The sequence below is a fragment of the Schistocerca nitens genome, chromosome 10, assembly GCF_023898315.1.
Source record: "Schistocerca nitens isolate TAMUIC-IGC-003100 chromosome 10, iqSchNite1.1, whole genome shotgun sequence".
Lineage (NCBI taxonomy): Eukaryota > Metazoa > Arthropoda > Insecta > Orthoptera > Acrididae > Schistocerca > Schistocerca nitens.
The window spans coordinates 214,165,550-214,191,194 of record NC_064623.1 but is presented as its reverse complement, the minus strand read 5'-3'; the positions used below and the strand labels follow the sequence as shown (position 1 = coordinate 214,191,194).

The 25,645-nt window shown below is 41.1% G+C and overlaps 1 protein-coding gene and 1 long non-coding RNA gene across 6 annotated transcripts in view; one reads left to right on the top strand and one right to left on the bottom strand.

Moving 5' to 3' along the window:
* Positions 1–25,645, bottom strand: part of LOC126210404 (speckle-type POZ protein-like) — a 711,709-nt gene that overhangs the window by 359,134 nt on the left and 326,930 nt on the right. For 4 of the 5 annotated variants that reach the window (XM_049939650.1, XM_049939646.1, XM_049939645.1 and 1 more), the window contains exon 2: positions 21,611–21,673. The exons of the other annotated variant lie outside the window; for it this stretch is intronic. The gene's annotated coding sequence lies outside the window, so the exon portion shown is untranslated. The remainder of the gene's footprint in view (positions 1–21,610; positions 21,674–25,645) is intronic. 5 annotated transcript variants of the gene reach the window in all.
* The window catches only part of LOC126210418 (uncharacterized), a 313,609-nt gene that overhangs the window by 142,081 nt on the left and 145,883 nt on the right, over positions 1–25,645 (top strand). The gene's annotated exons all lie outside the window — the stretch shown is intronic.

Genomic DNA, 25,645 nt, shown 5'->3' with positions numbered 1-25,645 from the left:
CCGTAAATCTGAATATTTCTCAGTGTTAAACGTCGACTCAGTGCAACGCGATGCCACAGAGAATAACGAAGGGCTTGAATCACTGCGCTTGTTGTCTTTGCGTCTTTCAGTCTTTGGCATTCCGTCCTTTAAGTTTCGGCAGCTTTATGTCTTGGAGGGTCGTTCCGGTGATCTCACGAGAGGTACATCTGAAGAGATCTGGTCGGCGATATAGCCGTGCGATTTAACGCGAACTGTTTCTGGGTGCAGAGCGTTGGACTTGCCTTAATTTACTGAGCTCTGCCCCACACTTTACCTTCGTGCATCATCTGGAATACTCTGAACACAATTATCTCATTTATGTTGGAGTACGTGTTGGAACTTTAGCTTCATACTTGTGAGCATCAAGGCAGAAGTGAACTTGCAAGGTGATAATTATTGAAGTACATGAAATAAAATAGCCATTACTGATGAACGGTTTGCCTTAGGACGTTCAAACTGCACAGTTGGCAGCGGGACACGATGGGAATTAGTATGCGTTTGGTTTGGTTTACCAACGGAGCCCACTTTCATTTGGATGGGTTTGTCGCCGCGCGGGATTAGCCGAGCGGTCTTGGGCGCTGCAGTCATGGACTGTGTGGCTGGTCCCGGCGGAGGTTCGAGTCCTCCCCCGGGCATGGGTGTGTGTGTTTGTCCTTAGGATAATTTAGGTTAAGTAGTGTGTAAGCTTAGGGACTGATCACCTTAGCAGTTAAGTCCTATAAGTTTTCATACACATTTGATTTTTTTTTGGGGGGGGGGTCGTCGATAAGCAAATTTGGTTCATTGGGGGGATCGAGAATCCGCATTTGGCGATCGAGAAGTCTGTTCACCCTCAACGGGTGACTGTGTGACGTGCAATGTCCAGTCACAGAATAATCGGTGTGATATTCGTTTGGTGACTATCATACGGTACATGAAATTTTTGGAAAATGATTGCACCCCACTATCCAAACTGACCGTGAGTTCGATAAGATGCATTTCATGCAAGACGGAGTTGGACACCATCGAAGCTGGAGAGTGTCTGATGTCCTGGAGGAGCACTTTGGCGACAGCATTCTGGCTCTGGGGTAGCCAGAGGCCACTGGCAGGGGCCTCGATTGGCTGCCACATTCTCCCGATCTGAACACATCGGACTCCTTTTTGTGCGGCTATATTAAAGATAAGATCTACAGCAGTAACTCCGAGACTATTAGTGAGCTCAAAACTGCCGTTCAGCTCATCGACAGCATTGATGTTCCGACACATTAGCGTGTGATGCGGAATTTCGCTATTCGTGTCCACGACATCATCGGCAACGATGGAAGGCGTATCGAACATGTCATAACCTAAATTCGAATACCTGTAGTGACGTTTACACGTTGAATAAAGTGCGTGCACGACCAGTAGGTTGCGAGCAATTTACGACTTTTCTCATATAGTCTAGTAATTGTCATCCTGTAGATTATGTTGCTACAGCTGATGTTATTGGTTGCATGTGATGAAGAGCAGTGAACGATGAAACTTCCTCGCAGGTAAAAACTGTGTGCCGGACTGAGACTGGAACTCGGGACCTTTGCCTTCCACGGGCAAGTGCTCCACCAACTGAGCTACCCAAGCACGACTTGCGATCTGTCCTCACAATTTTACTTCCGCCAGTACATCGTCTCCTACCTTCCAAACATCAGCAGTGAACTATGTTATGCATCGTGTTTAGTGAAGGAAAAAAAAATTTCTTCAAATGTTTGCACATAGGTTTTGACAGTCACTGCTTTGAGAAATAAAACTCTGCATGCATATGTTCTGCGTTTATGCTGTAATTCTGCTCTTTATTTATGATTGTTTGTTAATAACTTTGCTTTGAATCCACACTGACGTGAGATCACCATTCACTGATCTTCAGTAATATCAATAAATATTTATGAATGTTGAACTATGATCCTATTGTTTTTGTCAGCGTTATTAGCCCTATGATTTTCTTTGTCCATTTCTCAATACTTCGCCAAACAATCTATAAACTGTTAGACAAATAGATCATTTCTTATCTGCGTACCGGTGCATTAAAACGCCGGTGTGCGACCAACCTCTGTGACATATAAAGGCGAGCCAGCCTGTAGTGCAGGTCTGATATTCTGGCCTTGCGACGTTCAGCCACCGCTGCCAGAAGATAGGGAGGCGACTCATTTGTAAATAAAATGTACAGTTTAGGATTTATCTGTTTTGAACAGCGAACCGAAAGCTTTGTTACACGTAAATTCGCGAATACCTTCGACAGTAGCGTAATACGAACTTTTCTACTCTCAGTACACTACTCCAAAATTGGAAAAATAAATTATTTAATGAAGCAATTCAATTATACTGCTCCGCAAGTTCTGTGGACAAAAGAAAATAAGCTGTATGATTCAACGAATAGGAAAGATACATTACATCTGCTGACTTCAAATAAAATGCTAAGTAGTTTTCTCCTTCTGCTAAGTCAGTGAAAGTATTGAAGTGATATGTCCCCACATTACGGAATCTAAATGTGGCATGACAGAGATAACCGACACACTAAACTTTTTTCCCAAAATTGTTTCGCTGAGGAAGATATTACAGTGGTTCCTTATTTAATTCTTCAAGCGAACGTCCGAATGACAGGTATCGAAATAAATGTCCATTGGACACACAAACTACTGAAATCACTCTACAGAGGAATATCCACTGGATCTGACAGAATGTCGATGTTTCTATTTAGAGTGAGCGAAAGAATTTTCTCCTCTTCTAGAAGCAATGTGCCGTATGTCATTTCAGGAGTGAAGCGTTACTAGATGTGGAATTGTCTCTTTACAGTTGCTAATTCTATTAGAAATAAAAGAAGGAACTGGAACGCTATCTACAACTTATACAGAAATTGTACTGCAGTTATAAGGACATGAAACGGTAGTTTTGAACCCTATAGCGCACGTAATTGAATATACACTAATTATGAAATGTTGTCGAATTAGATGAAGTGATGAGTAGAAAATTAGGTTTGGAAATGAGTCTCTAGACGTAGTTGAAAAACTTTGTTATACGGACTGGAAAATAACTGTTGATACCAGATATAGATGGGATATAAAATGCAGACTGGGAACAACACGAAAGGAATGACTGAAAAAGTGGAATCTGTTAAAATCTGATATCAGTTTAAGTGTTAGTTACTGGTAACAATTTGTCAGTTAGTGATATCTGTCACGAGTGCAGCCGAGAATGGAAGTGAAACATGGACGATAAATAGTTGAGACAAGGAAATAATAGTACATTTTGAAATGTGGTGCAACAGGAGGACATTGAAGATTGGATGGGTAGATCGAATAACAAGTAAGAAATAACTGAATCAAGCTGCAATAAAATGTAATTTATGTCACAACTTGAATGAAAGAAGAAATCGGTTGACAGGATAAATAATGGGGCATAAAGGAATCGTCACTTTGCCAACATAGGGAAATCTAGGAGCTGTGGACGGAAATATAATACTGAATACTGTAAGCAGACTGAAACGAATGTAGGCTATAAAAGTTATGTAGACATGTTGAGGTTTGCAAAGAACGGATTAGTGTGGACAGCAGCATCGAAGCAGTCAGTATTGGTGCTAAAGGCCATGGCTACACCCAAGCGTTGCTGGGAAGTGGATTAATATGGGGTTAGAGCCTGCACTGATGACAGATGACTTTGCACATGTTGCTCTGGTGGCTGCCAGCATTGTCAGTAGACTGGATATCGCTAGGGATGTCCTACACATGAACAGAACTGGGACGAGAAGATTGGTACAGCGGATGGGTCTTGGGTGTTGCGATGCGTTGTGAAACACCTCTTGTCACTGGCAGTAGAAATAGGTCTTTGTTAGGCAAGTCCATACAAAAGGTTCCCCTTCCTAAATACTATCTCCAGTAATTTAGAAAATTTTCAATCAATCATGAACAAGATAGATTGTAACACACCTTCAACACATGGTAAGGAGAAGAGACTAATGAGAAAAGTAATATAGGAGGTTCCCCTTCTTAAATACTATCTCCAGTAATGTAGAAAATTTTCAATCAATTATGAACAAGATAGATTGTAACACACCTTCAACACATGGTAAGGAGAAGAGACTAATGAGAAAAGTAATATAGGACACTTCACACACTTAACAAACGTTCACCAAAACATGCAATAGATACAAAATAAAATAGAGCAATTTCGAGTTTCAGCCGTTGAACTACACAGTATTCTCCGTCACTGAGCATTGGGGTGGAGACTCAAAGAAATCGAACATGTAGTATTCTCGTTGTATGAAAGGACAGACTCTTATTGTATGACTACTACAAATTGTGGAGGATCATGTACTTATTTCAGAAAGACATCACAGTTCGAATCAAGATATAGCCTTAGTACTGTAAGTGAAGAAAAACTCTCCCATACATCGGTCATTGAATGGACAGGTCCTAATGACGCCAAGAAATTAACCACCACGTGTGCGTATCGATTTCCTAGTGATAGTGTGGACACTTTTCTCATTAAATTAACAGAGGTACTAGCTAAAATCTCAGGTACAAAAGTCTACATATTGTTGTGTAAAGACATAAACACAGGTATCATAAATGAAACTGGTAGCATCCTCATAAATATTCTTCAGAGTTTTGGGATGTCCCAGTAGGTCAGTAGCAGAAAAATGGTTACTACAATGACGGCATCAGTGAATGAATATGTTGCCAAAAGTATGGACAGAGAATTGTGTGATATAGCTGTCAGAGCGTTTCTGTCAAATAACAGTAAAATCGGGTATGGAAAAATTCGCTACATTGCAAGCTTATGAAACACATTTATCAGATATCAGTATACAAGAGTCTCCAAATGAACCAGAAAACCAAACAGGTTATGAAATGTACAGAAAAATGAAGGTAAATGTAAAATCCTCTAAATTCTCAACATTATTTAAATTTAATTTTGAAAAGCCATTTTGAAAATCACCCAATTCAGTAAAATGGATAACAGCAGGTATTAAGAAGTCCTTCCAAATCTTTCAGTACCTCATTTACATTGAAAAGAGTAATAATGAGTCAGAATTATTAAATTTCTATCGTGGGTGATAAAAGATTTAGAAAAAGTTGCTAACGGCTGCAAAAAGTCATAAGTACACTGTTGTTGCTACAACAGCAGAGCATGAAGCTGGTAAAAATCTGCAATAAATAAAATATAAAAGGTCTGTAGGACTAAATGAAGTAACAATCTGTGTACTAAAACATTGCACAGAGGGTGTACAAGCACCCTTAATAAACACAAGAGACAAATTCTTTACATCAGAATGCTTAAAACAGGCAAGAGTTGTACTCCTACTAAAGAGAGGTAACCAGAAGGCATAGAAAATTAGTGCCTATTTCGCTGTTGTGTCCATTCTCGAAAATAATATAAACAATTATGAAAGACAGATTAATGAGTTACCTGGATACATACCAAATTTTGAGTGAATCATTGTTTGATTTTCGATGTAGTAGGAGTACAGAATCAGCCATACGGAAATTCACTAATGATGCTTATCCCCGATATTATTCAATCTGTATATTGAGCAAGCAGTAAAGGAAACAAAAGAAAAATTCCGATTAGGAAATAAAATCCATGGAGAAGAAATAAAAACTTTGCGGTTCGCCGATAACATTGTAATTTTGTCAGAGACAGCAAAGGACCTGGAAGAGCACCTGCACGGAATGGACAGTGTCTTGAAAGGAGGATATAAGATGAACATCAACAGAAGCAAAACGAGGATAATGGAATGTAATCGAATTAAATCGGGTGATGCTGCGTGAATTAGATTAGGAAATGAGACACTTGAAGTAGTAAATGAGTTTTGCTATTTGGGGAGCAAAATAACTGATGATGGTCGAAGTAGAGAAGATATAAAATAAAGACTGGCAATGGCAAGGAAAGTGTTTCTGAAGAAGAGAAATTTGTTAACATCGAGTGTAGATTTAAGGGCCAGGAAATCGTTTGTGAAAGTATTTGTATGGTGTGTAGCCATGTATGGAAGTGAAACGTGGACGATAAATAGTTTGGCAAGAAGAGAATAGAAGTTTTCGAAATGTGGTGCTACAAAAGAATGCTGAAGATTAGATGGGTAGATCACATAACTAATGAGGAGGTATTGAATAGAATTGGGGAGAAGAGGAGTTTGTGGCACAACTTGAGTAGAAGAAGGGATCGGTTGGTAGGGCATACTCTGAGGGATCAGGGGATCACTAATTTATTATTTGAGGGCAGTGTGGAGGGTAAAAATCGTAGAGTGAGACCAAGAGATGAATACACTAAACAGATTCAGAAGGATATAGGTTGCAGTAGGTACTGGGAGATGAAGAAGCTTGCACAGGATAGAGTAGCAGGGAGAGCTGCATCGAACCAGTCTGTGGAATGAAGACCACAACAACAACATGCTCTTGACAAAGGTGAGTGTGTCACACACAGTTTTTAGATGCTTTGACCATAACATTCTACTAAATAAGTTAGAAGCATTAACGATAAGAGCAGTAGCTAACGACTGGTTCTGATCATATCTAGCTCACAGGGTACAAATTGTACAGATAACACATACCTCAAATAAATCTGTGTTAGTAAAGCACTTATCAGCTCCAAAACATATTAATAAAGGAGTGCCTGAGGGTAGCAGTTTAGGAACAATACTCTTCCTGACTTACATCTACGGCTTTCGCACTAGTGACACTCATGGGAAAAAAAATATCTTTGCTGATGACAGCAATATTATATTCACTGAGGAAACTAGGGAACTGCCTGCACAGAAAGTGAACAAGACCCTTAAGGAGGTTTACAATCGATCAATAAGCAATAAAGTGACATTGAACATAAAGAGAACAAATGCCATGAATTTCAGTTTGAGGAGTGAAAGAGATCGTATTCAATAAAATGTAGATGGCACCTCCACAGACAATGCAACAAATGGAAAACGTCTAGGAATGAATACTGATTCTCAGTTGAACAGGCAAAGGTACTTGCAAACACAATGTATTCAGCATGCTATGCCCTTAGAGACCCGCCATCATTATACACTGATGCGCCAAAGAAACTGGTATAGGCCTGCGTACTTAAATACAGAGATGTGTAAACAGACAGAATACGGAGCTGCGGTCGACAACACCTGTATAAGACAAGAAGCGTCTGGCGCAGTTGTTAGATGGCACGTTATCACGATTTAACTGAGTTGCAACGTGTTGCTGTAGACGGCGCACCAGCGATGGGACACAGCATCTCCGAGGTAACGATGGGACTATGGAACCCACTCAATACAATTTGAAACGAGACTCGTCCAATGTCGCTTTTGACGGACCCAGGCGAGGCGTAAAGCTTTCTGTCGTGCAGTCGTCAAGGGTACAACATTCGACCTTCGTCTCTGAAAGCCCATATCGATGATGTTTCGTTGAATGGATTGCACGCCGACACTTGGTGATGACCCGGCATTCAAATATGCTGCAACTTGCGGTATGGTTGCCCTTCCATCTCACTGAACGATTCCCTTCAGTCGTCGTCGGCCCCGTTCTTGCAGCATCTTTCCCAGCAGTAGTGATGTCGGAGGTCTGATACTTTTCCGGATTCCTGATATTCACGGTACACTCGTGAAATGCTCGTAGGGGAGAATCCGCAATTAATCGCTAGCCCGGAGATGCTGTGTCCCATCGCTCGTGGGCCGACTGTAACATCACATTCAAACTTACTTAACAGTTGATAACCTGTCATTGTTGCAACAGTAACCAGTCTAACAACTGCGCCCGCCGATGCCGAACGCAGTGCCGTATTCGGCCTGTTTTCATATTTCTGTATTTGAATACGCATGCCTGTTCCAGTATTTTGCACTCTAATTGCCTGCAGGCTTGTCTGAAAATGAAGTTCTGGGGCTGTCGGAGGTTACAGAGCCACATATATCGGATGCAGAATGGTCTGAAGATGAAAACAATGCTGATTCAACAGTGCACGCTGCAACTGCTCCAACGGATGAGCTAAAACGGAGACTAAGAGTAATACATCATTTTGTAGACTTTGCCATAGCTGCTGCACCGCTAGAATACAGACAGGATGCTATCCAAAATAAATGGGCAAGAAAGGTATTACGCATTTAAACTCGATATTACTCAAAATATGAACTACTGCAAGAGGCGTGCTGAACAAAGTGAGAGCAGCTCAGAAGAGGATGATGGACGGGAAAAGCCCGATCGTGCGATGGTACTTCAGACGATGCCACCAGTTCGGTCTAGGTGATCGAGCGCTCTACACTTGCCGGCGTGGAGAAATTCTCACCGGAAGTGCAGACTGAAACGTAGATTCACAAAATGTAAGGTTCTCGACTTGATTCGTTGTACAGAATGCAAGGTAGTTTTATGCAACTGTCTCTTGAAGTTTCACAGTACCTAATCAAAAAACTACATTAGCTGAAGTTGAAGATTAAATTTACAAAGTGCAGGACGACAGTTATTGAACTGTTTGAAGAAAGACGTACATCAGTTACAAACTACGGCGTGCACACACTTTATTCGACATGTAAACGTTACTACAGATATTCGGATTCAGGCTACGACAGTTTCGATATGCCCGCCATCGCTGGCTATGATGTGGCGCAGCCAAATACAGAAATACGGCATGACCGGCTCAAGTGTAGGAACATAGATGATGTCGATGAACTCCCGAATGGCTGTTTTCGGCTCAGCAGTGGTTTTGGGGTTACTGATGTGCACCTTGTCTTTGATACAGCCCCACGGAAACGAGTGCCATGTGTTCAGATCCGGAGAGCACACCGGCCAATCGAGGAGCATGCCAGTGGCCTCTGGTCACCTCAGAGCCAGAGTGCGGTCACCAGAGTGCTCCTCCAGGACATCAAACACTCTCCTGCTTCGATGCGGTCGAGCTCCGTCTTGCACGGACCACATCTTGTCGAAATGAGGGTCACTTTGAATATTGGGGATGAAATCATCTTCCAAAAGCTTCACGTACCGTTCGGTAGTCACTGTGCCATCAAGGAATATCGCACCCATTATTCCGCCGCGACTGGGAAAGATTCTCAGCCCCCCAAAAGCGCCCATTTTGCTTATTGACGAACCCATCCAAATGAAAGTGCGTTCGTCGCTAAACTAAATCATGCGGCGCATACCATTTCCAATCACACAGTGCAGTCTGTACGTCCTAACACAAACCGCTCGGAAGTTATGACGATTTTATTTCATATTGTTCAATAATTGTCACCCTTTAAGAATTAATTTTTTTTTTCGTTCACATATATTATGTAGTAGTTGATTACATAGGTATCAAATATGACACCATCTGTCAAATTTTATTAAAAACAAAAATTAAAAAAAAACAAATTTTGTGCTGATGTATGTATTTAGTAGTTGTTTCATTATGACAGAAGATTTTATGCGTCTTCCGTAGGGCGGATATAGTCTGCTGCACCGGGATATGACTGTTGTTCCTCGCGGTTGGTGCGTTGTTCCTCAATCTCCGCGTCAGAGAGTACTTTGTACAAACAACTATAAATACGACAACACACAAAACAGTGTGACAGACGGGTGACGCACCCGAAACCTCTCCTCTGTCTGAAATGACGACTGTGCTCGCACCAAGGTCAACCGGCCTCCTAGTCGAAATAAACTTCACACATTATGAGAGACAGAGAAACCCACGTCTGGAATGAACTGCTATTCTCTGCAGCGGCTAAGACTATCTATCCAGTAACTAAGACTTTCTTGTGCTGATCATCATCAGCAAACAATCCGACAGTGCTGCTCACCGTACGTGAAAAAACGGTTTATTGTATGATTATATGATAGCGGAACAAACACTGGTAGCAGTTATTTCTGTAAAATATCTGGGAGTATGTGTGCGGAACGATTTGAAGTGGAATAATCATATAAAATTAATTCTTGGTAAGGCGGGTGCCAGGTTGAGACTCATTGGGAGAGTCCTTAGAAAATGTAGTCCATCAACAAAGGAGGTGGCTTACAAAACACTCGTTCGACCTATACTTGAGTATTGCTCATCAGTGTGGGATCCGTACCAGATCGGGTTGACGGAGGAGATAGAGAAGATCCAAAGAAGAGCGGCGCGTTTCGTCACAGGGTTATTTGGTAAGCGTGATAGCGTTACGGAGATGTTTAATAAACTCAAGTGGCAGACTCTGCAAGAGAGGCGCTCTGCATCGCGGTGTAGCATGCTCGCCAGGTTTCGAGAGGGTGCGTTTCTCGATAAGGTGTCGATTATATTGCTTCCCCCTACTTATACCTCCCGAGGAGATCACGAATGTAAAATTAGAGAGATTCGACCGCGCACGGTGGCTTTCCGGCAGTCGTTCTTCCCGCGAACCATACGCGACTGGAACAGGAAAGGGAGGTAATGACAGTCGCACGTAAAGTACCATCCGCCACACACCGTTGGGGTGCTTGCGGAGTATAAATGTAGATGTGTAGATGTAGATTTATATGGAGAACAGCAGCGGTCCTGTTCTGATTGCCCATACAGTAAGCGTAGGTGGCTGTATTAGTCAAAAATATTTCGAGACATTTGCAAATACAATCTTGTATGGTGTCCCACACATTTCACTTATCTAGCAAGACGGAATTACAGGCTAGAAAAATAGCTACGGATAGAAAATTTCAGAGTATTTAGAGGGAATACACATGTGTTACGAATAGTGTTTTAGAGCTGTTGATGAAAATGTCGTTCATTTACAGTAATGGGCAACGGCCGTTTGGTATACGAGACACCGATAGTCATTACAGAAAAGTTCGTTTCCCACATAACTTAACCTCCAGGCAATATTCGTGAAGCAACTAGTTGTAGTGAGAGTGTTAAATAAGCATTATCACGCAGATGCCAGCTTTACATTGATTTAAAAGGGTAAAATTATCAGCAACATCTCTGTAGCAATATTCTTTGAATGGTAGTGCGTCTCCTCTATCACTTACATTTTGTTAATGTTTAGCCTTTAACAGTGTATACACAATGAATCGCCAGAGCAACTGGTATAGGCACGCGCATTCAAATACGCAGATATGTAAACAGGCAGAACGCGGCGCTGCGGTCGGCAACGCCTCAACAAGACAAGTGAAGTGTCTGGCGCAGTTGTTAGATCGGTTACTGCTGCTGCTGGCCGGCCGGAGTGGCCGAGCGGTTTTAGGCACTACAGTCCGGAACCGCGCGACCGCTACGGTCGCAGGTTCAAATCCTGCTTCGGGCGTGGATGTGTGTATTTACAAAATTCTGTCAAAAATTGAGTGTCTGAAAAAAAGAAATGGATAACATGCCCCACAATACAATTTTAGTAATACCTCTACTTCAGTGTATCTAGAAAGGTGCATTCAATAATTATGGAAAATTGTAAGTTGATGTCTTGAAAAGTTTCCAAGATAATGGGTCACAAAATTTGATAATTTCATATTGGTGGCATAGGGCATATAATGTCCCCTTAAGGATGTTCCTCCAAAGACAGTGTTTGAGAAAGTACGGTTTCATGACCAGAATGTCTCAAGAGATACAATTGTGCGAGAATTTTACATATTACATACTCTTTTCATGTAAAATAATGTGTTCTTGAAAAGATTTCAAAACGTGAGGGACAGATTTGCCCACCTCCCCCTTCAACATCCTGTGAACAGAAGGGCTCTGGCTGTCGCTCTGTTGTACACCACTTCATGCTCAGGCATTAAGCAGCTGCAGTGGGGTGGAGCAAATGACACATAACCGGTGCACGAAAAACTTTTCAAGCTTTATTTTCAGAAGGTAGTAACAGCATACTGTCAGAATCACACCCTGTAGGGTGCTGCATGGGATTAACTGCTGGGGGAAATATCTTAAAGTCTGCTTTTTTCTCCTTAGAGTATGGGGTCAAGTTGGTGATGTTTCCTTGTAAGTGCAGAAGGGAAAGCCGAAATGTGGAAGCAATATACAGGAGGGCTATACAAGGGAAATAATTTGTAGGAGTAAACCGAGTGGTTGTAATTAAACTTTCCCTATTTAACACATCATAATATATAGACCTGTGGTCTAGGGGCAGCATCTTTGACTAGTAATCAAAATGTCTTTGGTCCCAGATTTGAATCCCTCCACTGCTTAAATTTTGATTAATAATCAGCACTGGCAGTTGAAGACTTCCGGCATAAGAAATCACCCTCACTCTTCCAGCAGCCTTTTCAGAGAGGGTAGAGGAGTGGACAGAGGTTCAGGGCACACTCTTGTCGTAGGGGTGGGAAACTGCCCCTAAAGGTGGAAGAATCATCAATGATCAACAGCACGAGGATGCAGATGCATTAAAGACGCGTAACGCATATCCACATGACATGTGGCCTGTAGTTGAAAAAGTGTCATGATGATCTCTCCATTCGAAAAAGGTTCTGGAATAGTGCCCCATTCGGATCTCCAGGAGGGGACTGCCAAGGGGGAGGTGACCATGAGAAAAAGACTGAATAATCAATGAAAGGATAACATTCTATGAGTCGGGGTGGAAATGTCAGAAGCTTGAATGTGGTGTGGAAACTAGAAAATCTGAAAAGGGAAATGCAAAGGCTCAATCTAGATATGGTAGAAATGGAAAGAAGACAAGGATTTCTGGTCAGATGAGTATAGGGTAATATTAACAGCAGCAGAAAATAGTGTAAAGGGAGTAGGATTTATTATGAATACGAAGTATTCATAATAAATAATACAGTATGTAAAGAGTGATGAAAATCGAATAGTCGTGGGGGACTGGAATACAATTGTAAGGGAAGGAGTAGAAGAAAAGGTTACAGGAGAAAATGGGCTTGGGACAAGGAATGAGAGAGGAGAAAGACTAATTTCAGCTAGTAATAGTGAAAACTCTTTTCAAGAATCACAAGAGGAGGAGGTATACTTCGAAAAGGTTGGGTGATATGGGAAGATTTCAGTTAGACTACATCATGGTCAGACAGATATTCCAAAATCAGACACTGGATTGTAAGGTGTAGCCAGGAGCAGGTATAGACTTGGGTCACAGTATAGTAGTGATGAAGAGTACGCTGAAGTTTAAGACATTAGTCAGGAAGAATCAATATGCAAAGAAGTGGGATACGGAAGTACTAAGGAATGACAAGATACACTTGAAGTTCTCTTAAGGCTATACATACAGCAATAAGGAATAGTTCAGTAGGTGGTACAGTTGAAGAGGAATGAAGTTAGAAAGAAAAACATAGGAACAAAGAAGGTAATTGTGAAGAAACCACGGGTAACAGAGGAAATACTTCAGTTGATCAATGAAAGGAGGAAGTACAAAAATGTTCTGGGAAACTCAGGAATACAGAAATACAAGTCACTGCGGAATGAAATAAATAGGAAGTGCAGGGAACCTAAGACGAAATGGATGCATGAAAAATGTGAAGAAACAAAAAAAATAAGGGAATGTTGGAAGGACAGACTCAGCATACAAGAAAGTCAAAACAGCCTTTGGTGACATTAAAAGCAAGTATGGTAACATAAAGAGTGCAACAGGAACTCCACTGCTAAATGCAGAGGAGAGAGTTGATAGGTGAAAAGAATACATAGAAAGCCTCTATGAGGGGGAAGATGTGTCTAATGTGAAGAAGAAACAGGAGTCGATTTACAAGAGATAGAGGATCCAGTATTAGAATCAGAATTTAAAAGCACTTTGGAAGACTTAAGATCAATGTTCCTCCAAACAATTAAAATACAGCCTTGCTTCACCAAGCCGACCCTCTTACACCATTTTATTGGTAAATAATGAGAACATTATTATTGGAAAATGACTGTCAAAGCACTCAGTACTTAGATTTATGTCACAGTCTGTATTACATGTTATGAAGTGGTACTGTAAGAGCCAGCAGTCTTTATCACCCACACAATCCCGAAGATTGCAAGAGCTGACAAGTGCAAGAATTATCCCACAATCAGCTTGACAGCTCATGCATCCAAGTTGCTGACAACTGAAGAATGGAAAAGAAAATTGAGGATATGTTACATGATGATCAGTTTGGCTTTGGATAAGATAAAGGCATGAGAGAGGCAATTCTGACATTGCAGCTGGTAATGGAAGCAAGACTAAAGCAAAATCAAGACACCTTCATAGGATTTTTTGACCTGGAAAAAGCACTCGACAATGTAATACGGTGCAAGGTGTTTGAAATTCTGAGAAAAATTGGGGTAAGCTATAGCGAGAGATGGGTAATATACAATATGTACAACAGCCAAGAGAGAATTATAAGAGACGACGACCAAGAACGAAGTGCTCAGATTAAAAAGGCTGTGAAACAGGGATGTAGTCTTTTGCCCCTACTATTCAATCTGGACATTGAAGAAGCAATGGTGGAAATAAAAGAACAGTTTAGGAGTGGAATTAAAATTCAAGGTGAAAGGATATCAATGATTCAATTTGCTGATGAAATTGCTATCCTGAGTGAAAGTGAAGAAGAATAACATTAGCCGCTGAATGGAATGAACAATCTAATGAGGAGAATACAGATTGAGAGCAAATCGAAGAAAGACGAGAGTAATGAGAAGTAACAGAAATGAGAACAGCGAGAAGCTTAACATCTGGATTGATGGTCACGAAGTACATGAAGTTAAGGAATTCTGCTGCCTGGGCAATAAAATAACCAATGATGGATGGAGCAAGGAGGACATCAAAAGCAGACTAGCACTGGCAAAAAGGGCATTCCTGGCCAAGAGAAGTCTACTAGTATCAAGCATAGGGCTTAATTTGAGGAAGAAATTTCTGAGAATGTGCGTTTGGAGTGCAGCATTGTATGGTAGTGAAACATGGACTGCGGGATAACTGGAATGAAAGAGAATTGAAGCATTTGAGATGTGATTCTACAGACGAATGTTGAAAATTAGGTGGGCTGATAACATAAGGAAAGAGGAGGTTCTGTATAGAATCGGAGAGGAAAGGAATATGCAGAAAACACTGATAAGGAGACATCTGTTAACACTTTGCCATCTGCACATCTCGTACAAACTTATTCACTTGGCGCTAGCAGCGCTAATTCGGATTACTCGGTTTGTCGCCAGTCGTTCTAGACATTATCGAGAAATTATAAATTGTTACGTTTGACTAATATCATCGTTAGTTCTCGTAAGTTCTCAACCCTGCTCCCCTACTTTCACGAAATTTCGAAGATATACATGTGTAAATAAACACAAATTTGTTTCATATATTTGTTTATTTGCATTGACTTTGGTACTTAGCATCTTTCTTTCATATGATACGCAGCAAAACAGTCTCCAAGATGTAACACAACTCCACAAGAGTTGCACATAAAGTTTTTTTTTTTTTAGGACATATGTGGCAGTTTCTTCGTTTTCATTTCGGAAATACATAGGCCTATTAGTTGGTGTTGCTTTATGAGACTCGAAAGTCTGTCAACCAGATCATGATGAGACACACACAATGTACTGACAACCTCCAAGTTTTGCTTCATGCATTCATCATAAATAATCATATTGTCTCTTTCATCTGCCATGATGAAAGGGCACAAGTACTTACAAAAACAAAACAAAATCTCGTTGACATGTGTAACTTATTGTTATCTAAACAAAACACCAACAGAATGCAAAAGATACAAAAGTGATATCGCTGGCCACTGCGCGATACTATGCGCACGACACCACTGTGGTGTCGCCGGATGGCAGAGTGTTAAGACATGATGGAATGACTTCCCTGGCACTAGGGGAGCTGTAGAGGGCAAAAACTGTAGAGGAAGACAGAGACTGGAATACATCCAGCAATAATTGAGGATGTGCTACTCTGTGTTGAAGAGGTTGGCACAGAATAGGAATTCATGGTGGGCCAAATCAAACCTGTCAGAGGACTGAAGAACAAAAGAAAAGCATGGAAACTAATACTGTACGAGTACCAAACTTGGTAGCATTAATGTCCAGAGTATGGGATGCACGATTTCCATGCTACATAACGCCACCGTCCAGTTCTACCTATGGCCACTTGGTGCCATTATCAACCATCTGATTCATAGTCCAACACACCTGACCAGTCGCAGTGCACTTGTTGACGTGTCAACATGAGCTTGGACAAAAAGAGCAGGGCATTATTTGTGAAACTATATTATCAAAACAACAGTAATGCTGCAGCTGCACTTTGAGATTATTGCTGGCTGAAAGGATTATGGAGGGGTTCTCTTTCTCCACCTGCACGATGAAGTTTGAATCAACTAGAGAACTGGGCGTCACTCTGGGAAGAGGCCGACAACGACCACAGGTGCTCGATGAAATCTCTGTTGCTACGGAAGACAACGCTGTGCGCAATTCCCGGTCCTGAGTCACTGCAGACCACTGTACAAAAGGTGCTTTGAAACATTTTCAAATAGTATCTGCACAAGATCCATACCGTGCAGCAGCTTGCACCGTAGGACGCATAATGACATGTTGACTTCGCACTTCACTTTCTTGCAAGGATTGACATTGATGAAGATAGGCCCTGGACCGTCCTATGGACAGATGAAGCTTATTTTTCTGTTATGGGTGGGCAGGACACACAGAATTGGGGATCTTCACCTCCAGTCACGTTGCACAAAGTTCCTCTGTACGGTGAATTTGTCGCCGTATGTGTAGCTTCATGACTATGTTCATCATTGGCCCATTCTTTATTGAACAGGTTGGCACTCAAGGTCCAAAGATGTGCAGTGTGACTGGCCAGTGTTACTGTGATGTGTTCTGCCAGTATTTCATATCCACCCTGCAGGAGAGAGACACACTGAACTCAACAGTTTTCATGCAAGATGGGGCCCCACTGCACATCGCTCTTGAAGTACACCTGCTTCCCCGAAACACGTATGGAAACTATTGAATTATCAGCCGATCGTTTCCAAATCCTCGGTCGGCACGATCACCTGAGCTCCCTCCCCGTGATCTGTGGTTGTGGCGCTGCCTGAAGGTCAGGGTTTACCAAGGGAACATTCACACATGTGCTGATCTGAAGTGCAGCATGTCAAGAGAGGTAGCCAGCATTCCTTCAAACACCTTCACTCTGTTGTGGAGAATGCAATCCTGCACTTTCAGACTCTTCTGGACACTGATGGGTGCCATATTGAGCCCCTTTTGTAGCAATAATGGTAACAGTATGTAATGGTTTCATGCACCTTAGCAGCACATTAAATGTGTTTCAGTTTAATTGATTCTGCATTATTTCTATTCCCCATGTCTTCAACATTAATGCTACCATGTTTGGTCCTCATACAGTAATTAGTTAAATAGGGAAAGTTAAATTATAACTACCCAGTAACAGAATGGAGAGAGGAAGTAGATAAATGTGAGTTAGGAGATACGATACTGTGAGAAGAATTTAGCACAGTGCTGAAAGATCTCAGGCAAAATAAGGTCTTTGAAGTAGACAACATTCACTCAGAATTATTAAGATCTGTAGGGGAGCCAGCAATGACAAAACAGGTCCACCTGGTGTGCACGATCTATGAGACAGGCTAAGTAGTCTCAGACCTTCTTTGTACACCAAAGAAAGCAGGTGATAACAAGTGTGAATGTTACTGAACTTTCAGTTCAAATAAGTTGTGGTGGCAAAATACTGACATGAAATATTTACAGAAGAATGGAAGAAGCCACCCTTGGAGAAGATCAGTTTGGGTTCATTAGAAATGTAGGATCACGGAAGGCAATGCTAACCTTATGGCTTATCCTAGCATGTAGTTGAAGAAAAGAAAACCTACACTTACAGATTTTGTAGATTTAGAGAAAGCTTTTGCCATTGTTGACTGAACACTCTTTCCAATTCTGAAAGCAACAGGGATTAAACCCAGAGAGCAAAAGATTTTCTACAATTTGACAGAAACCAGACGGCAACTGTAAGAGTTGAATGATATGGAGGAGAAAGAGTGGTTGAGAAGGGAGTATTACATACTTGTAGCCTATCCCAATGTTATTCGATCTGTGAGCATAGCAAGCAGTTACAGAAACAAAGGTAAGTTTGGAAAGAGAAGTAAATTTCAGGGATAAGACACTCAAGAGGTTTGTTGATGACATTGTAACTCTGTCAGAGAAAGCAAAGAACTTGGAAGGGCAACTGAACAGATGGGCAGTGTCTTGAAAGGAGGTTGTAAAATAAATATCGACAAAAGTAAAAGAAGGTTAATGGAATATAGATAAATTAAATCAGGAAATGCTGAGAGAATAAGCTTAGAAAATGAGAAACTAAGAATAGTTAGTAAGTTTTGCTATTTGGGCAGCATAATTGCTGACAATGGTCAAAGTAGAAAGGATATAAAACGGAGACAAGCTATAGCATGAGCAGCATTTCTGGAAAAAAAACTAATAAAAATCTAATCTAAATCTAATACAAATTTAGATGTGGGCAAGTTTATTTTAGTACAGAACTGAAACTTGGACAATAAGCGGTTCAGACAAGATGAGAATAGAAGCTTTTGAAACATGGAGCTAAAGAAGAATGCTGAAGATTAGATGGCTAGTTTGAATAACAAACAAAAAGGTATGGAAGCAAACTGCTGAAAAAAGAACCTTCTGGCACAACATTAAAAGAAGGGATCAACTGACAGGACACATCCTGGTGCATCAAGGAACTGTCAGTTTGGTACTGGAAGGTACTGTTTGTGTGTAATGGGGGTGGAGAAGGGCGAAGGGGGAGGGGGGGGAGAGGGGGGGGATCACAAAGGCAGGCCAAGGGATGAATACAGTAAGTAGATTGACACCCGATGTGATCACAAAGTAATGCGAAATTTTTAAATTCACAGGCTTTAAAAACCCAATTTTCAAATTTATTTCTTTTTATATTGTTGGTGCATATGTTCCTGATGTACATTTATCTTTTCAGATGTTTCAATTATTTAGTTTACTGTTGACAGTCGAAAAGGTTATATGTGTTTTCAAGTGCTTGGTGAATTTTTACTTTGCAAAAAGACTGAGCAAAGAATTTCCATTAAATTTTGCTAGAATAGTGGAATAAAGAGCAGTGTAACATTCAAAATGTTGACTGTGGCTTTTGGCGAATCTACTTTGAGTAAGACAAGAGTTTAAGAGTGGTATAAACATTTCAAAGAACATTGAGAAGGCACTGAAGAAGATGACTGCCAAAGACATCCTAGCACAACAGTTACTGATGACAGAGTGGAAAAAGTAAAGAATTGGTTCTGGGTAATCTCCATCAGAAAGGTTGCTGATGATGTCAGCATATCCTCTGGCTGATGCCAAGCAATTTTTTTTAGATGCTTTAGGTATGAAACATGTAGCATCAAAATTGTTGAATCACTCAGGGATTGCTGAATGAAGTTCACAATGATCCAGTGCTTCTAAATGAAGCTATAATAGGTGACAAAACATGGGTATACAGGTATGATGAAACCAAGGCCCAATTGTCCCGATGGAAACTTTCTGAAGAGTCAAGACCGAAAAAAATCAAGTTCGATCAGATGTGAAGGTTCATCTCACCGTTTTCTTCAATTATAATGGCATAGGGCATCATGAGTTCCTGCCTTATGGTTGTACCAGTCAATAAGGAATACTACTTGGGAGTCGTGCACAGTTTGCATGAAGCACTCCAAAGAAAGTGACCACAACTGTAGTGAAACGTGGAAATTGCATGATAGTAATGCTCCTGTTATTTTTTGACAAAACAAAACAAAACTGTTACGTTGCCTCGGCCACTGTATTAAACAGAAATGGCCCCCTGTGAGTTCTTTCTATTTCTGAGGCTGAATAGAGCTATGAAAGGACATCATTTTGCCACCATTGATGTAATAAAAACAGAATTGCTAAAAAGCTGAATACAATAATGAAAAATAAATTTCAGAAGTGCTTCAAAGGCTGGGAAAAATGCCCAGCAAAAGTGCATTATATCTGAGGGAGATTGCTCTGAAGGGGACAAAGTTGATGTTGATGAATAAATAAAGGTTCTTTAAGAAAACAAAAATTCGTGTTACCTTTTGATCACATCTTGTATATAGGTTGAAGCAGTTACTCAGAGATGATGAGGCTTGAACAGGATAGACTAGCATGGAGAACCACATCAAATTATTCTTAGGACTGAAGATGATGATGATGATGATGATGATGATGATGATGATGATGATGATGGAGACAACAACAAAAACAACAACAGATTTGAAACTTACTGGGAGACTTGAACCGGGTGCCTCTCTTATCGCAGACAAGTGCTCTTACAGTTGAACTATTCAAGCATGAATTAAAATTTGTGTTGCAGCTGGGTCTCAAACCCAGGTCTTCTTGCTTGCTAGGCAGAAATGCTAACCATTACACCACCACAGCACTATAATTAACATTGCTGCACAAACTATCCAAACTGAGTGCCCTCCTCAACACAAACTTCTTCTGCATATTTTCCCTTACACTGTCACTACTGCCAGGGCTCTCCAGCATTGGAATAGTACCACAGCATTGGACGTAATGGGAAAGTCCTGTACAATAGGCGACCTTATAATTGTATAGATAAAGAAGAGATTTACACGTCTCAGGGCAAAATATAAAATCTATAAGATCACCTCTAGTACAGGACGTTCCCATTACGTCCAATGCTGGGGTGCTATGCAAATGCCAGAGAGCCCTGACAGTAGCGACAATGTAAGGGAAAATAAGCATCAGATATGAACTGAAGTTTGTGTTGGGAAGGGCACTCAGCTTGGGTAGTTTGTGCAGCAGTGTTAACCATAGTGCTGTGGTGGTGTGACGGTTAGCATTTCTGCCTAGTATTCAACCACGGTTGACAATCCACACTCGCAGATTCACTTCTGCCAGTACGTCTCCTAACTTTCAAATGGCAAAGAAGTTCTCCCGCATGCTTTGTGGGACTAGGACTCCTGGAGGTAAGGAAATGACAACAGATATCACGTGACATAATGACAAGAACAGTCTTTGGAAAAGGGGTGGATGGATTACAGAATAAAATGAGGTAACTTGTTAGAAAATGTTTGACTGTAATCTGGCAGTGAGGTCAGTAGGTGATAGTGGGTGCTGCAGGAGGAGTGGCTGCGACCAGAGCTACAGCATACCACAAAATCAAGCACAGATGCACTAGTGACAGGTGGGAAGACATGAGTGTAACAACTGTGGAGGTACAAACCAAAGTGAGACATACAGATGGGCATTAGGAGAGAGGGCAAAACACATATGGAACACAGTACAGCGTAGGAGGACAGATGAAATGAGGTAATAGGATGAAACGGAGCCATGTGGTGGTACAAATACAATAATGAAAAGTTCTGTGCGGAACAAAATAAAGGAAGGGGTAAAAGTAACAACTCGGCATACAGTTGCAGTGTTGACTGATCAATAGGCACATAAAGAAGGCTAACAACATTGCTAAACTTTGGGACAAGGATCTTATTCAGAGATAACTAGCACAGAAAACACACACACACTGCAGTACCCCAATACAATATAGTCTGCCGCGAAAATCAATCTCTCTCTCTCTCTCTCTCTCTCTCTCTCTCTCTCTCTCTCTGTGTGTGTGTGTGTGTGTGTGTGTGTGTGTGTGTGTGTGTGTGTGTGTTTTTTTTTAGGAAAGCAATGCACTGACTTTATTGTCACAATGGCTACATGAAAAGCAATGTGTCAGTGAGAAGCTTCAATGAGTATTTGTATTCGTATTACTTTTACTTACTGGTTCTTCCTTGATATCCACTTCGCTATCCACTGCTGCTTCATCTATCTCTCCTGCAGATTCCTGTGAGAAGAGAACAGGCCAGACGAATGAGCAAAAATGGAGAGAAAACAAGGTCAGCAGACAAATATTCACTCATTTATTCACAGATCACATTGGATAAATCTCATCATGAAGAACAGCCTTTAGGAACATGAAATGAATCAAGTTACACATTAACAGGCACAAGCTGCAACTGCTGGCTATTCCTGTGAAGTATATCAATCACAAATTATGGATACCACTAATTTTCTCAAATGATTTTTATTTAACACTTCAAACAAAGAATTTTCTTTAAATGGACCCCTTTTAAATGTCTCTTCACTATCAAAGTAAAGTTCCTTTTAATATGTACATTTGAGTTATGTAGTATTTATATCTGTGAGTCATAATATTTAGACAAATCAGAGGAGATGTGGTTTACGAGGTATTTTTATGGAATAAGATTGTGGCTACAATTGCTCCTAATGAATCTGTCACTGGTAGGCCTCAAGCCAATGAGAGAAACTGCTGGCCAAGGCTGTGTTTATATCCTTCTGATAGTCATTAACATCCAATGATGTCAACATGTATACACTCAAATCTCTGAGTCAGTGGGGTGGAAGTACTGAGCAGAATCACAATGTGACACGTTATTTTGTTGCACTAGTGGACAAATGCCTTGCAGTCCTTCTTGATATATGGCCAAACAAATGCCTTTATTAATAATCATGTTGCAGACTATAATCCTGTACAGGAGGAGCTGTAGACAGCAAGATTGCTTGCTGGAGCAAGTACACTTGATATGAACAGATGCACTTGTGAATTTGGCATTTTGCAATACAGTGCTACATTTTAGCATGGGATATGAAGAAGCCTGGGCAGGAAGCCTTCGGTTCATTGTGTCCTGCTTGAGTGTCAGCCAATTCCCATTGCAATGGCATCAGTGAGAGACAGAGCATTTGCTCATCCATTCTGTTTACCATAAACATGTTAAATTTCTGGAGTGAACTGTGCCATGAAGTCCTTATCCCACTACTAGTGCAGTGATGAATTGCCTGGATTCTGATGGTAGGTGAAAATGAGTAGCTTGTGGTTCACAATAACAGTGAAATGTCTACCTCGAAGCATATATAAAAACTTTTTGAGGATGCCATAGGCTAAGTAGAGCTCGCTGTCATATGTTAACCAGTTTGCTAGCAATGATGATATTTTGCAGCAACAAATACTATCTACATCTACATCCATATTCCGCAAGCCACCTGACAGTGTGTGGCGGAGGGTACCCTGAGTACCTCTATCAGTTCTCCCTTCTATTCCAGACTCGTATTGTTCGTGGAAAGAAGGATTGTCAGTATGCTTCTGTGTGGGCTCTAATCTCTCTGATTTTATCCTCATGGACTCTTCGCGAGATATACGTAGGAGGGAGCAATATACTGCTTGATTCTTCGGTGAAAGTATGTTCTCGAAACTTCAACAAAAGCCCGTACCAAGCTACTGAGCGTCTCTCCTGCATAGTTTTCCACTGGAGTTTATCTATCATCTCCGTAACGCTTTGACGATTACTAAATGATCCTGTAACGAAGTGTGCTGCTCTCCGTTGGATCTTCTCTATCTCTTCTATCAACCCTATCTGGTATGGATCCCACACTGCTGAGCAGTATTCAAGTAGTGGATGAACAAGCATACTGTACCCTACTTCCTTTGTTTTCAGATTGCATTTCCTTAGGATTCTTCCAATGAATCTCAGTCTGGCATCTGCTTTACCGACGATCAACTTTATATGATCATTCCATTTTAAATCACTCCTAATGCGTACTCCCAGATAATTTATGGAATTAACTGTGTATTCTATGTATTCGCAGCACATTACACTTGTCTACATTGAGATTCAATTGCCATTCCCTGCACCATGCGTCAATTCACTGCAGATCCTCCTGCATTTCAGTACAATTTTCCATTGTTACAACCTCTCGATACACCACAGCATCATCTGCAAAAAGCCTCAGTGAACTTCCGATGTCATCCACAAGGTCATTTATGTATATTGTGAATAGCAATGGTCTTATGACACTCCCCTGTGGCACACCTGAAATCACTCTTACTTCGGAAGACTTCTCTCCATTGAGAATGACATGCTGCGTTCTGTTATCTAGGAACTCCTCAATCCAATCACACAATTGGTCTGATAGTCCATATGCTCTTACTTTGTTCATTAAACGACTGTGGGGAACTGTATCAAACGCCTTGCAGAAGTCAAGAAACACGGCATCTACCTGTGAACCCGTGTCTATGGCCCTCCGAGTCTCGTGGATGAATAGCGCGAGCTGGGTTTCACACAACCGTCTTTTTCGAAACCCATGCTGATTCCTACAGAGTAGATTTCTAGTCTCCAGAAAAGTCATTATACTCGAACACAATACGTGTTCCAAAATTCTACAACTGATCGACGTTAGAGATATAGGTCTATAGTTCTGCACATCTGTTCGACGTCCCTTCTTGAAAACAGGGATGACCTGTGCCCTTTTCCAATCCTTTGGAATGCTACGCTCTTCTAGAGACCTACGGTACACCGCTGCAAGAAGGGGGGCAAGTTCCTTCGCGTACTCTGTGTAAAATCGAACTGGTATCCCATCAGGTCCAGCGGCCTTTCCTCTTATGAGCGATTTTAATTGTTTCTCTATCCCTCTGTCATCTATTTCGATATCTACCATTTTGTCATCTGTACGAAAATCTAGAGAAGGAACTACAGTGCAGTCTTCCTCTGTGAAACAGCTTTGGAAAAAGACGTTTAGTATTTCGGCCTTTAGTCTGTCATCCTCTGTTTCAGTACCATTTTAGTCACAGAGTGTCTGGAAATTTTGTTTTGATCCACCTACCGCTTTGACATAAGACCAAAATTTCTTAGGATTTTCTGCCAAGTCAGTACATAGAACTTTACTTTCGAATTCATTGAATGCCTCTCGCATAGCCCTCCTCACACTACATTTCACTTCGCGTAATTTTTGTTTGCATGCAAGGCTTTGGCTATGTTTATGTTTGCTGTGAAGTTCCCTTTGCTTCCGCAGCAGTTTTCTAACTCGGTTGTTGTACCACGGTGGCTCTTTTCCATCTCTTACGATCTTGCTTGGCACATACTCATCTAATGCATATTGTATGATGGTTTTGAACTTTGTCCACTGATCCTCAACACTATCTGTACTTGAGACAAAACTTTTGTGTTGAGCCGTCAGGTACTCTGCTTTTTGTCACTTTTGCTAAACAGAAAAATCTTCCTACCTTTTTTAATATTTCTATTTACGGCTGAAACCATCGATGCCGTAACCACTTTATGATCGCTGATTCCCTGTTCTTCGTTAACTGTTTCAAATAGTTCGGGTCTGTTTGTCACCAGAAGGTCTAATATGTTATCGCCACGAGTTGGTTATCTGTTTAACTGCACAAGGTAGTTTTCAGATAAAGCACTTAAAAAAATTTCACTGGATTCTTTGTCCCTGCCACCCGTTATGAACGTTTCAGGCTCCCAGTCTATATCCGGCAAATTAAAATCTCCACCCAGAACTATAACATGGTGGGGAAATCTACTCTAAATATTTTCCAAATTATCCTTCAGGTGCTCAGCCACCAACAGCTGCTGAGCCAGGGGCCTATAGACACATCCACTTACCACGTCTGAGCCTGCTTTAACCGTGACCTTCACCCAAATCATTTCACATTTTGGATCTCCGTCAATTTCCTTCGATACTATTGCACTTCTTATCACTATAAACACGCCTCCCCCTTCACTGTCCAGCCTGTCTCTGCGGTATACATTCCAATCTGAGTTTAGGATTTCATTACTGTTTACATCTGGTTTCAGCAAACTTTCTGTCCCTAGTACTATATGGGCGTTATGACCGTTTATTAATGAGAGCAGTTCTGGGACCTTTCTATAGATGCTCCTGCAGTTTACTATTAGCACATTAATATTGTTATTCCCTGTTGCATTTTGCCTACTCCTACTTTGCCGCGTCTCAG